Here is a 10,989-nt window from a genome sequence, read left to right on the forward strand (position 1 = left end):
GGAATATTATTTGGCAATTAAATGTAGTATTGATACAGGCTACATTCTGAATAAATCTTGCAAATATGCTGAGTGAAAGAAGCTGGTCACAAAGGGCCACATATTATATTATTGTATTTATATGAAGTGCCCAGAATAGGCAAATGTTTATAGAGACATAAAATAGATTGGTGGTTGCCTAGGGCTTGGAGTTTGGAGGGAAATTGGAAGTGACTGCTAATGAGTATGAGGTTTCTTCCCCGGGTGATGAAAATTTTCTAAAATTGGTGGTGGTGATAGTTGTACAACTCTGTGAACATACTAAAAACCATTGAGCTTACACTTTAATTGAATGAGTTGGATGGTGTGTGAATTATATCCTTATAAAGCTGTTGATTTAGTTTTGCTTCTTCTTTAAATTCTACTAAAATGCCAGTAAATTGATTTTTCTTTTAAAAAGGCATAGACGAACACAACACCAACATTTTAGAACTTAGGAAATAGATGGATAAAGTCCCCAGAACATTAACTTTAAATTGACTTTAGGGAATGCTAGGAAGCAGCATGATTTTTGACGCTGGATCCTCAAAAGTCTCTGGAATAGGGAATACATTGCTCACCCCCACCTCTAGAAGTGGGAAAACAGATTGGTTGAAGATCTAGAAATTGAGAGATCCATTCTTCCTTATCTGCATAGCTGGGCAAATGCTCGTTCTGCTTCCAGGAGAAGATAGGAGGTTTATTCTCTGGAGAGGGAGAGCAGAGGAGGCTGATGGATATCAAACATGGTTGAGGGTAGAGGTGCCATGCTAAAAACAGGGAGATAAGTGAAATTGGGCATTTTGAATGGTGAGACCACCCTGAGTCTGTCTCTCCTTTGTTCCCAGAGTTCTGGCATCCACAAATACACCCTGCAGGCAGGGATTTGAGAGGATCTTCTCTGGGAACTCTGACCAGTCCAAGAAAAGAGATTTAAAGTTAGCATATTGCTGTTTCCCCTAAGTAAGGGCATCTCACCCACGTGCCAGAGCCTTTAATGTAAAAGCTCTTAGTGCCCTATTTTTAAAAAATATTATACTGTGGATTATTTTAAACAGACGGAAGTAGACAAAAGGGTATAACAAATTTCATATGATAAGCATATAGCTTTAATCATTATCAACACATGGCCAACTTTGGGTTATCTTTACCTCCCTCTCTGCCCAATAGATTATTTAGAAGCAAATCCTGGACATCATATTACTTCATCCACAAATTCTTCAGCATATATCTGTAAATGATAAGTATTTAAAATAAACATAGTACTGTTACTATAACCCAAATATTAATTATTTAATACAAAATATCCAGTCATTTTTCAATTTTTCAATTTCTTCCAATTATATCATAGATGTTTTTCTACAACTTGTTTGAATAAACATCCAACCAAGGTCCTCACTTTGTGTTTGGTTAATATGTCTCCTAAGTCTATGTATCAAGCCCCTCTTAGGTGCACCACTTCAGATCCTCTCAGCTCACCTTTCCCCAGGCCCTTGGCCACTTGTTTTATTCCAGTTGCCTTAGTGACAGGCTTCACATAAACAAAACCCAACAGTGGTGAGGCATCATGCCCATGGCATGGGGCTCCTGCATTCCTTCTTGGGAATTCCTTTTCCACGAGACGTGAGTTATTTTGGGACCCATGAATGTGCACAGGGAAGTTTTGGGTTGTTAACACTCAGAGGTAAATCTTTGATCAATGGGTGATGGGAGCTAGTGCATAAATTCCTCCATCTTCCTCTTCCTATGTAGGCTGTCCTGAAATGCAGTAGCTCAAATTGTGTCTCAGAAGACGGTCCCTCAAGACTGCACACTTGGCACCAAGTGGGGCAGGTCAGAAATGTACACTCTTTTATTAACCTATTTCCTCTTCTATTTCCCTTTCTCCTCATTTCCTGAGATAAGCTTTGCCTCAGGCTCTCTTTACTAGAGGATTCACGGTAAGCCAGTTTTTTTTATAGACTTCCTCACTGTTTTAATTGCCTTTGTAATCTAGTTGTTGAAAAAAACATGTCATTCATTTATCGTCTAGAGTTTCCTATGTTCTGGTTTCTGCTGATTGTACACCTCATAGTAGTTTAACACGTTTTTCTGTCTCTTTTCTTTAAACTGGTATTTGGAACTAGAGACTTTATCAGATTCAGGGTTGATTTTCTGGCAAGAACATTATGTATATGACATTTAAAATATCCTATTGTGGCTGGGCACGGTGACTCACACCTGTAATCCCAGCACTTTGGGAGGCTGAGGCGGGTGGATCACCTGAGGTCAGGAGTTCCAGACCAGCCTGGTCAACATGGTGCAACCCTGTCTCTACTAAAAATACAAAAAATTAGCTGGGCATGAAGGCGGGTGCCTGTAATCCCAGCTACTCAGGAGGCTGAGGCAGGAGAATCACTTCAACCCGGGAGGCGGAGGTTGCAGTGAGCTGAGGTCACTCCATTGCACTCCAGCCTGGGCAAGAAGAGCAAAACTCCATCTCAAAAAAAAAAAAAAAAAAAAAAAAGGCCGGTTGCAACGTCAGGAGAAAAACATGTTTGATTACCTGAATATTTATCTTTTTGTGATGTTAAGATAAATCAGTAGGTTCAGACATTGTCAGCCTGATCTTTCCATTAAAAAGTCTGATATTTGCTTATTTTTAAAAGCAAATTTATAAACGTATAATTTACATACAATAAAATACATCCACTTTTTACACCTGTGTAACCAACACCACAGTCAAGATATGTTTTTTAGATTCATCTATATTGTTGTGTGTATCAGTGTTAAAATTTGAATTTGCTGAGTAGAATTCCATTGTATGAATATAGCATGACTTATTTACCCATTCACCTGTTGATAAACACTTGTGTTGTTTCTAGCTTTTGCCTGTTATGAATAAGCTTCTATTATGTTCAAGTCCTTTCATTCAACTGTTTTTCCTATTGAAAAAATACTTAGAATTTCTGAGTCACATGGTAATGCTATATCTAACCTTAGAAGAAACAGACAAATTATTTTCCAAAGCAGTGGTATTTTTTATATCTTTGCCAGCAATACATAAGAGTTTCAATTGCTTCTTGGCATTGACAGTCTTTTTTTTTTTTTTTTTTTTTTGAGATGCAGTCTCGCTCTGTCACCCAGGCTGAAGTACAATGGCGTGATCTCGGCTCACCACAACCTCTGCCTTCCAGGTTCAAGGGATTCTCCTGCCTCAGTCTCCTGAGTAGTGGGATTACAGGCATGTGCCACCACGCCCAGCTGATTTTGGCAGTCGTTTTAATAGCATTATACTAATGGATATGAATTGATATCACATTGTGGTTTTAATTTTTCTGAAGATTGCTAGTATTGAGCATCTTTCCATGTGTGTATTGGCCATTTGTGTATCCAGTTTTGCAAAGTATCTGTTCAAATATTTTGCCCATTTTTAAATTTTGTTGTAAACTTCTTACTGAGTTGTAAACTCTTTATATATTCTGGTTACAAGTTATATAATATATAACAGATACATTAAAGTTTCTCCCAGTCTGTGGCTTCTCCTTTTGTTTTCTTTCTTTTTTTTTTGAGACAGAGTCTCGCTCTGCTGCCCAGGCCGGAGTGAAGTGACATGACCTTGGCTCACTGCAACCTCTGCCTCCTGGGTTCAAGCTATTCTCCTGCCTCAACCTCCCGAGTAGCTGGGACGAGTGTGCCACCATGCCCAGCTAATTTTTGTATTTTTAGTAGAGACAGGGTTTCACTATGTTGGCCAGGCGGGTCTCAAACTCCTGACCTTGAGATCCACCCTCCTCGGCCTCCCAAAGTGCTGGGATTACAGGCATGAGCCACCGCTCCTGGCCTTTTCCTTTCGTTTTCTTAGCAGTGTCTATTTAAAAAAAGATAGGTGTTACCCCCAAAAGTATGGGCCTATTTCTGGACTGTCTATTCTGTTCCACTGATGTATCTTTTTATCCATATGTCAATAGTACATCTTGATTGTTATCGTTTTACAGCAAGTCTTGAAATCAAATGATATAAATCATCTCATTTAGTTTTTCTTTTGTAAAGTTGTTTTAACTATTCTAGGTCCTTTGCAATTTTCATATAAATATTTGAATCGGCTTGTCAATTTCTATAAAAATACCTGCTTGGGTTTTGATTAGGACTGCATTGAATCTATAAATCAATTTGGAAAGAAATGACATCTTAACAATGTTGAGTCTTCCAATTTATAAACATAGTATATCTCTTTTATTTGGGTCTTTAAAATATTTTTCACTATTGTTTTGTAGTTTTCAGAATGCAAGTCTTGTATATTTTTTGCAAAATTGATCCTGTAGATTGCTTGTGACATTTAAGTGGTGTTTTTAAACTTTCAATTTTTAATATTTCATTGTTAGTATACAGAAATATAAATTAATTTTTATATATTGACCTTTATTATACTGTCCATTATTCGTTTTAGTATTCTTTTTGTAGATTTCTTAGGACTTTCTACATATATAATCATATCATTGCAGAACAAGGACTGCTTTGTTTCTTTCTTTTCAGTAGTTATGTCTTCTATTCCTTTTTCTTGCTTGATCACACTGGCTAAGAAGTCTAGTATAATACTGAATGAACATGGTTAGAAAGGGTATCCTTGCCTTCTTCCTGATGTAAGGACGAAAGTCTACTTTTAGGGATGATGTCAGCTGTAGGTTTTTCAATGTTCTTTATTAGATGAAAACACTTCCATTTTTTCCTAGATTCCTGAAAGTTTTTATAATAAATGGATGTTGGATTTTTATTAAATGCTTTTCCCGCATTTATTAGAATCAATAGTTTTTCCTTTGTTCTAAGCAATATCACATTGATTGATAATATTATAATAATGTTAAGCAAACCTTGCATTCCTGATATGAAAATCATTTGGTTATCATATATTCTCCTTATTATATATTGTTGTATTTAATTTGCTGAACTTTTATTCAGGGTTTTTGAGTATATATTAGTGTGAAACATTGATATGTAGGCTTTTTCCCCCTTATAATGTCTGTCTAATTTTGGTATCCAAGAAATCCTAGCATTATGGAATGAGTTGAGTAAGAAATATTTCCACTTCTTTAATTTATTTGAAAGACTTTGTGTAGAATTGATATTATTTTTTCCTTAAGTGTTTGATAGAATTTGTCTATGAAACCAGCTGGGCCTGAAATTTTCTTTGTAGGAAGCTTTTAAATTATAAATTTAATTTTTAATAGAGGATTATTTGATTTTTACTTTTTCTTGACTAAGTTTTAGTAGTTTGTTTTTTTCAAAGAATTTTTAAAAATCTCATCTCTTTTGTCAAATTTATGGGATCAAATTGTTTGTAATATGCCTTTATTGTCACTTTTTTTTAAGATGGTGTCTTGCTCTGTCACTCAGGTTGCAGTGTAGTGATGTGAGGCTCACGGCAGCCTTAACCTCCCAGGCTCAAGTGATTCTCCCACCTCAGCCTGCCAAATAGCTGGGACTACAGGCATGCACCTCCACAACTGGGTAATTTTTAAATTTTTTGTAGAGATGGCGTCTCACTAGGTTGCTCACGTTGGTCTCAAACTCCTGGGCTCAAGTGATCCTCCCATCTTGGCTTTCCAAACTGCTGGGATTATAGGCATGAGGCACCACTTCTGGCCCTTTATTATCTTTTTAATGGATGTAATATCTCTAGCTAGAGGGTTATCAATTTTACTTTTTCAAATAAACAGGTTTTGTTTTTAATTGATTTTTATGTACAGTTTTTCTGTTTTCAACTTTACTGACTTCAGCTCCTAACTTTAATATTTTCTTTCTTCTACCTTGGGTTTAATTTGCTCTTCTTTTTCTTAGCTTCAAGTCAAAGCTTTGTTCATTGACTTTAGAGCTCCTTTTATGATTGTTTAAACCATTAAAATTCCATAAATTTCTTCCTATACGCTGTTTTAGCTTCATCTCACAAAATTTGCTTTGTTGTTCTTTCATTTTCATTGAGTTCAAAATATTTTCTAATTTCTATTGTGACATATTCTTTTACCTATGGGTTATTTATAAGTATATTGTTAGTTCCAAACATTTGGATATTTTTAGATATTTTCCTGTTGTTGGTTTCTAATTATTGCCTTGTGGTCACATATGCAACAAAATTATATTACTCTATAATTTCAATACATTTCATTTTCTTGAGATTTATTTTATGCCCTAGTGTGTGGTCTTCATAAACATTCCATATGCACTGAAAAGAGTGTGTATTCTGTAGTTGTTGGATATAGTGTGCTATAAATATTAGTTATGTCAGATTGATTTATAGTGTTTTTCAGCCCCATTATACCCTTACTGGTTTTTTTGTTTGATTGTTCAGTCTATATTTATGTTTTGCTTGAGCTGAAATTATTTCTCTGGCTGCTTAGAGCTACTTTCAATAGATTCAGTCTTTTACATTGATTTTACCATTTTAGATTCCTACACTCTTTTGTTTTGATTCCTTGCTTGTGTGACTGGATTTCATCGTTAAATAGTTTTTTCAAAATGTGTTTTAAGAAAGTATGATTTTTGTTTAAAAATGTTTACCTGTGGTTTTTATACCAGACAACATGTATGGGTAGATCTTTTCTTTTTCTCAGAATCTGGTATACGTTATTCCAATGTCTTCTGGAATTAAATTTGCTGTGGATAAGTCATCCTGCATTTTTACCCTATTTATGACTTTTAAATTTCTGCCTGGATTTCTTCCTTTATTTTTAAATTTATATATTTTATTATGAAATATAGTACACATACAGATTCCTTTATTTCTAAAGTTTAACAGTTTAATCAGACTATGTCGTGGTATTTAGTACATTATATCATTTTTACTTGATAGTGTGCTCTTTCAAGTTTTTAGATTCTGTTCTTTATTCATTTCAGGGTAATTTTTTATCTCTAAATACATTTTCCCCCTCTAAATCCATTTTATTTTTTACTTCAAGGACACCACCTACATTTAAGTTGAACTGTCTTTGTTCTCTATTATTTTACCTTCATTCATTTCATTTCTTTTATTTTTCTTATGTATTCACTCTTTTTATCTTAAGATATTCCTCCATATCATTGATTTAATATTTAGCCTTTTCTGTTTTATTCCTTGCTGTATCTAGGTTACTTATGGGATGTACAATGGTGAGAGGTTTTTGGTATTCTCAATATGCTTTTTTTCATTCTCCATCTCCTTTCCCATCTCCATATTGTTATATGTTCTTGCCTTTGCATTCTTTTTATATTGAATTAATATTCTTTTTTTTTTTTTTTTGAGACAAAGTCTCACTCTGTGGCCAGGCTGGAGTGCAGTGGCGCAGTCTCGGCTCACTGCAACCTCTGCCTCCCGGGTTCAAGTGATTCTCCTGCCTCAGCCTCCCGAGTAGCTAGGACTACAGGCACGTGCCACCACGCCCAGCTAATTTTTGTATTTTTAGTAGAGATGGGGTTTCACCATGTTGGCCAGGATGGTCTGGATCTCTTGACCTCGTGATCCGCCTGCCTTAGCCTCCCAAAGTGCTGGGATTACAGGCGTGAGCCACTGCTCCTGGTCAAATTAATATTCTTAATAAAGTTATTCTGTAGACACATTGTAAAATAATATTCTCCTGTTTCTTGAGCCCTATTCCACTTTTAGTCTTTCGTTTGTCTTTTGCATGCTACATTCCTTTATCTTCTTCGTCTTGTTTCTATTCATAGATTCTATTTAATTTCTTTTAACCTTGCCTATGCTTGGGAAGCTTTGTCCAAACTTTTATTTTCTCTATTATAGCATAGGCTTATGACATTTCTTATTTATAGCTGATGCTTCTACTATCTCACCCCATATTGCCTTCACTTACGTGAGTAAACCTGTAGCTGCAGACAGTTCCTGGCATTCTGACAGCTTCCTTCCACAAGGACCTGCATTTCTCATCTTTACTGCCTGTGGGCCTTCTTCAACACCACGGAAATTTTCTTGATTGTATGTAAACATGACCCAGAAGTGTGGGAAGAATTATGCTCTTGGGGAAACCCCTAAACAAGGGGAGATAGAAGTCAGTGAATAAAGAGGGTATCAACCACAGAGAATGCATTGAACAAGTGGACATGATAACTCAGCCATTAGAGACCAGCCAGTCTCTGTCCTCAACCACCATAGTGCCTGCACAATGAGTCCATGAACAGTATAGCCTTGGTGGCAAGACTGGAGACTCTGTATAGGTCTAACAACTACCCAAAAGACATTTGAGATAATCATGTAAATTTCAACATAGGATGGACAACACAGTCATGTGCTACCTAACAATATTTTGATCAACAGGACCACATATGCAATGGTTGTCTCATAAGATTATAATGAAGTTGAAAAATTCCTATTGCCTAGTGATGTCGTGACATTGTAATACAATACATTATTTATGTGTTTGTGGTGACACTATTATAAAGAAACCTACTGCACTGCCAGTCATATAGGTAATGTGTGTGTGTTTTAGTTTTTAATAAAAAGTTTAAGAAGTAAAAGAATAAAAATTAAAAATAGAAAAAAGCTTATAGAAGAAGGATATAAAGAAAAAATTATTTTGTGCAGGTGTACAATGTGTGTTTAACTTAAGTGTTATTACAAAGGAATCTTAAAAGTTAAAAAAAATTAAAAGCTTATAAGTAAAAAAGTTACCATAAGTTAAGGTTAATTTGTTATTGAAGAAAGAAAGCATTTATTTATTTATTTATTATTTTAATAGCTTTAGGGATACAAGTGGTTTTTGTTATTTGAATGAACTGTATAGTGATGAAGTCTGGGCTTTTATTGTATCTGTTACTTAAGTAGTATACATTGTACTCAGTAGGTGACCTTTTTTTGTTCCTCACCTCCTTCCCACCCTCCTTACTTCTGAGTCTCCAATGTCCATTTTTACCACTCTGTATGCCTTTGTGTAATCCGTGGCTTAGCTCCCACTTATAAGTGAGAACAGGAGGTATTTGCTTTTTTGTTCCTGAGTTACTACTTAGGATAATGGCCTCCAGTTCCATCCAAGTTGTTGCAAAAGACATCCATTTCTTCTATATTTTCTAGTTGGTGTGTATGAAGGTGTTCATAATGGCCTCTGAGGGTCTTTTGTATTTCTGTGGAATTGGTTGTAATGTCACCGTTGTTGTTTGTGATTGTTCTTATTTGAATTTTCTCTCTTTTTCTTTGTTACTCTGGCCAGTGGTCTATTGATCTTGTTTATTCTTTTGAAAAACAATTTTTTTGTTTTATTGATTTTTGTATGAATTTCTGGGTCTCAATTTTATTCATTTCTTCCCTGATGTTAGTTATTTCTTTTCTTCTGCTAGCTTTGGGGTTAGTTTGTTTTTGTTTTTCTAGTTCCTTTAGGTGTGATGTAAGATTGTTAATTTGAGATCTTTTTAACCATTTGGGGTAGGTGTTTACTGCCATAAATATTCTCTTAACACTGCTTTTACTGCATCCCAGAGATTTGGGTATGTTTTGTTTATATTTTCCTTTATTTCAAAACATTTTTTTATTTCTGCCTTAATTTCATTCTTTGCCCAAAAGTCATTCAAGAGCAAGTTGTTTAATTCCCATGTAATTGTGTGGTTTTTGGAGATCTCAGTATTGATTTCTATTTTTATTCCACTGTGGTCTCAGGGTATGGTTGGTATGATTTCAATATTTTTAAATTTATTGAGACTAGCTTTATGGTCTAGCACGTGGTCAATCTTGGAGTATATTCCATGTACAGATGAGAAGAATGTATATTCTACAATTTATGGGTGGAGTGTTCTGTAGATGTCTATTAGATCCAGTTGGCTAAGTGTTGAATTTAAGTCCAGAGTTACTTTGTTAGTTTTCTGCCTTGATGATCTGTCTAATTCTTCAGTGTGGTTTTGAAGTCCCCCTGCTATTATTGTGTGACTGTCTAAGTCTTTTTGTATATCTAGAAGTAGCTGTTTTATGAACCTGGGTGCTCCAATGTTGGGTGCATATATAATATATTTAGGATAAGATTCTATAGATGGGATTAAAGTAGGATTAAAGTCTTACTTGGGAGGTGAAAGATCTCTACAATGAGAATTAAATTACGCTGCTGAAAAAAATCAGAGACAACACAAACAAATGAAAACTATTCCATTCTCACAGACAAGAAGAATCAATATTGTTAAGATGGTCATACTGCCCAAAGCAATCTACAGTTTCAATACTATTCTTATCAAACTACCAATGACATTTTTTCATAGAATTAGAAAAACTATTCTAAAGTTCATATGGAACCCAAAAAGAGCCTGAATAGCCAAAGCAATCCTAAGAAAAGGAACAAAGCTGGAGGCATCACATTACCTGACTTCAAACTATACTACAAGGCTATAGTAACCAAAACAGCGTGGCACTGGTACACAAACAGTCACATAGACCAATGGAACAGCCCAGAAATAAAGAAAAAACCTAGGAAATGCCATTCTTGACATAGGTCCTGGCAAAGATTTCATGAAGTAGGCACTAAAAGCAATTGCAACAAAAACAAAAATTGACAAATGGGACCTAATTAAACTAAGAGATTCTACACAGCAAAATAAACTATCTTTAGAGTAAACAGACAACCTACAGAATGGGAGAAAATATTTGCAAACTATGCATCCAACAAAGGTCTAATATCCAGAATATATAAGGAACTTAACAGGCAAAAAACAAACAACCCCACTAAAAAGTGGGCAAAGGACATGAACAGACACTTCTCAAAAGAAGACATATACACAGCCAGGAAGCATATGAAAAATGCTCAACATCACTAATAGTTAGAGAAATGCAAATCAAAACCGAAATGAGATACTATCTCACACCAGTCAGAAAGGCTATTATTAAAAAGTCAAAAAATAACATGCTGGTGAGGCTGCAGAGAAAAGGGAATGTTTATACACTGCTGGCGGGAATGTAAACTAGTTTAGCCACTGTGGACTGCAGTTTGGCAATTTCTCAAAGAACTTAAAGCAGAACTACCATTTGGCCCA

General features: G+C 35.3%; 1 long non-coding RNA gene across 1 annotated transcript; it reads left to right on the top strand.

Annotated features, from left to right (window-relative positions):
- The first annotated feature begins 1,569 nt into the window (after nt 1-1,569).
- Nucleotides 1,570-3,442, top strand: LOC129144143 (uncharacterized). Its single transcript, XR_008548320.2, has 3 exons — nt 1,570-1,641; nt 1,771-1,958; nt 3,121-3,442. It is a non-coding gene; the product is annotated as an uncharacterized LOC129144143 (long non-coding RNA).
- Nucleotides 3,443-10,989: the final 7,547 nt, after the last annotated feature.

Source organism: Pan troglodytes, chromosome 4 (assembly GCF_028858775.2).
Source record: "Pan troglodytes isolate AG18354 chromosome 4, NHGRI_mPanTro3-v2.0_pri, whole genome shotgun sequence".
Classification (NCBI taxonomy): domain Eukaryota; kingdom Metazoa; phylum Chordata; class Mammalia; order Primates; family Hominidae; genus Pan; species Pan troglodytes.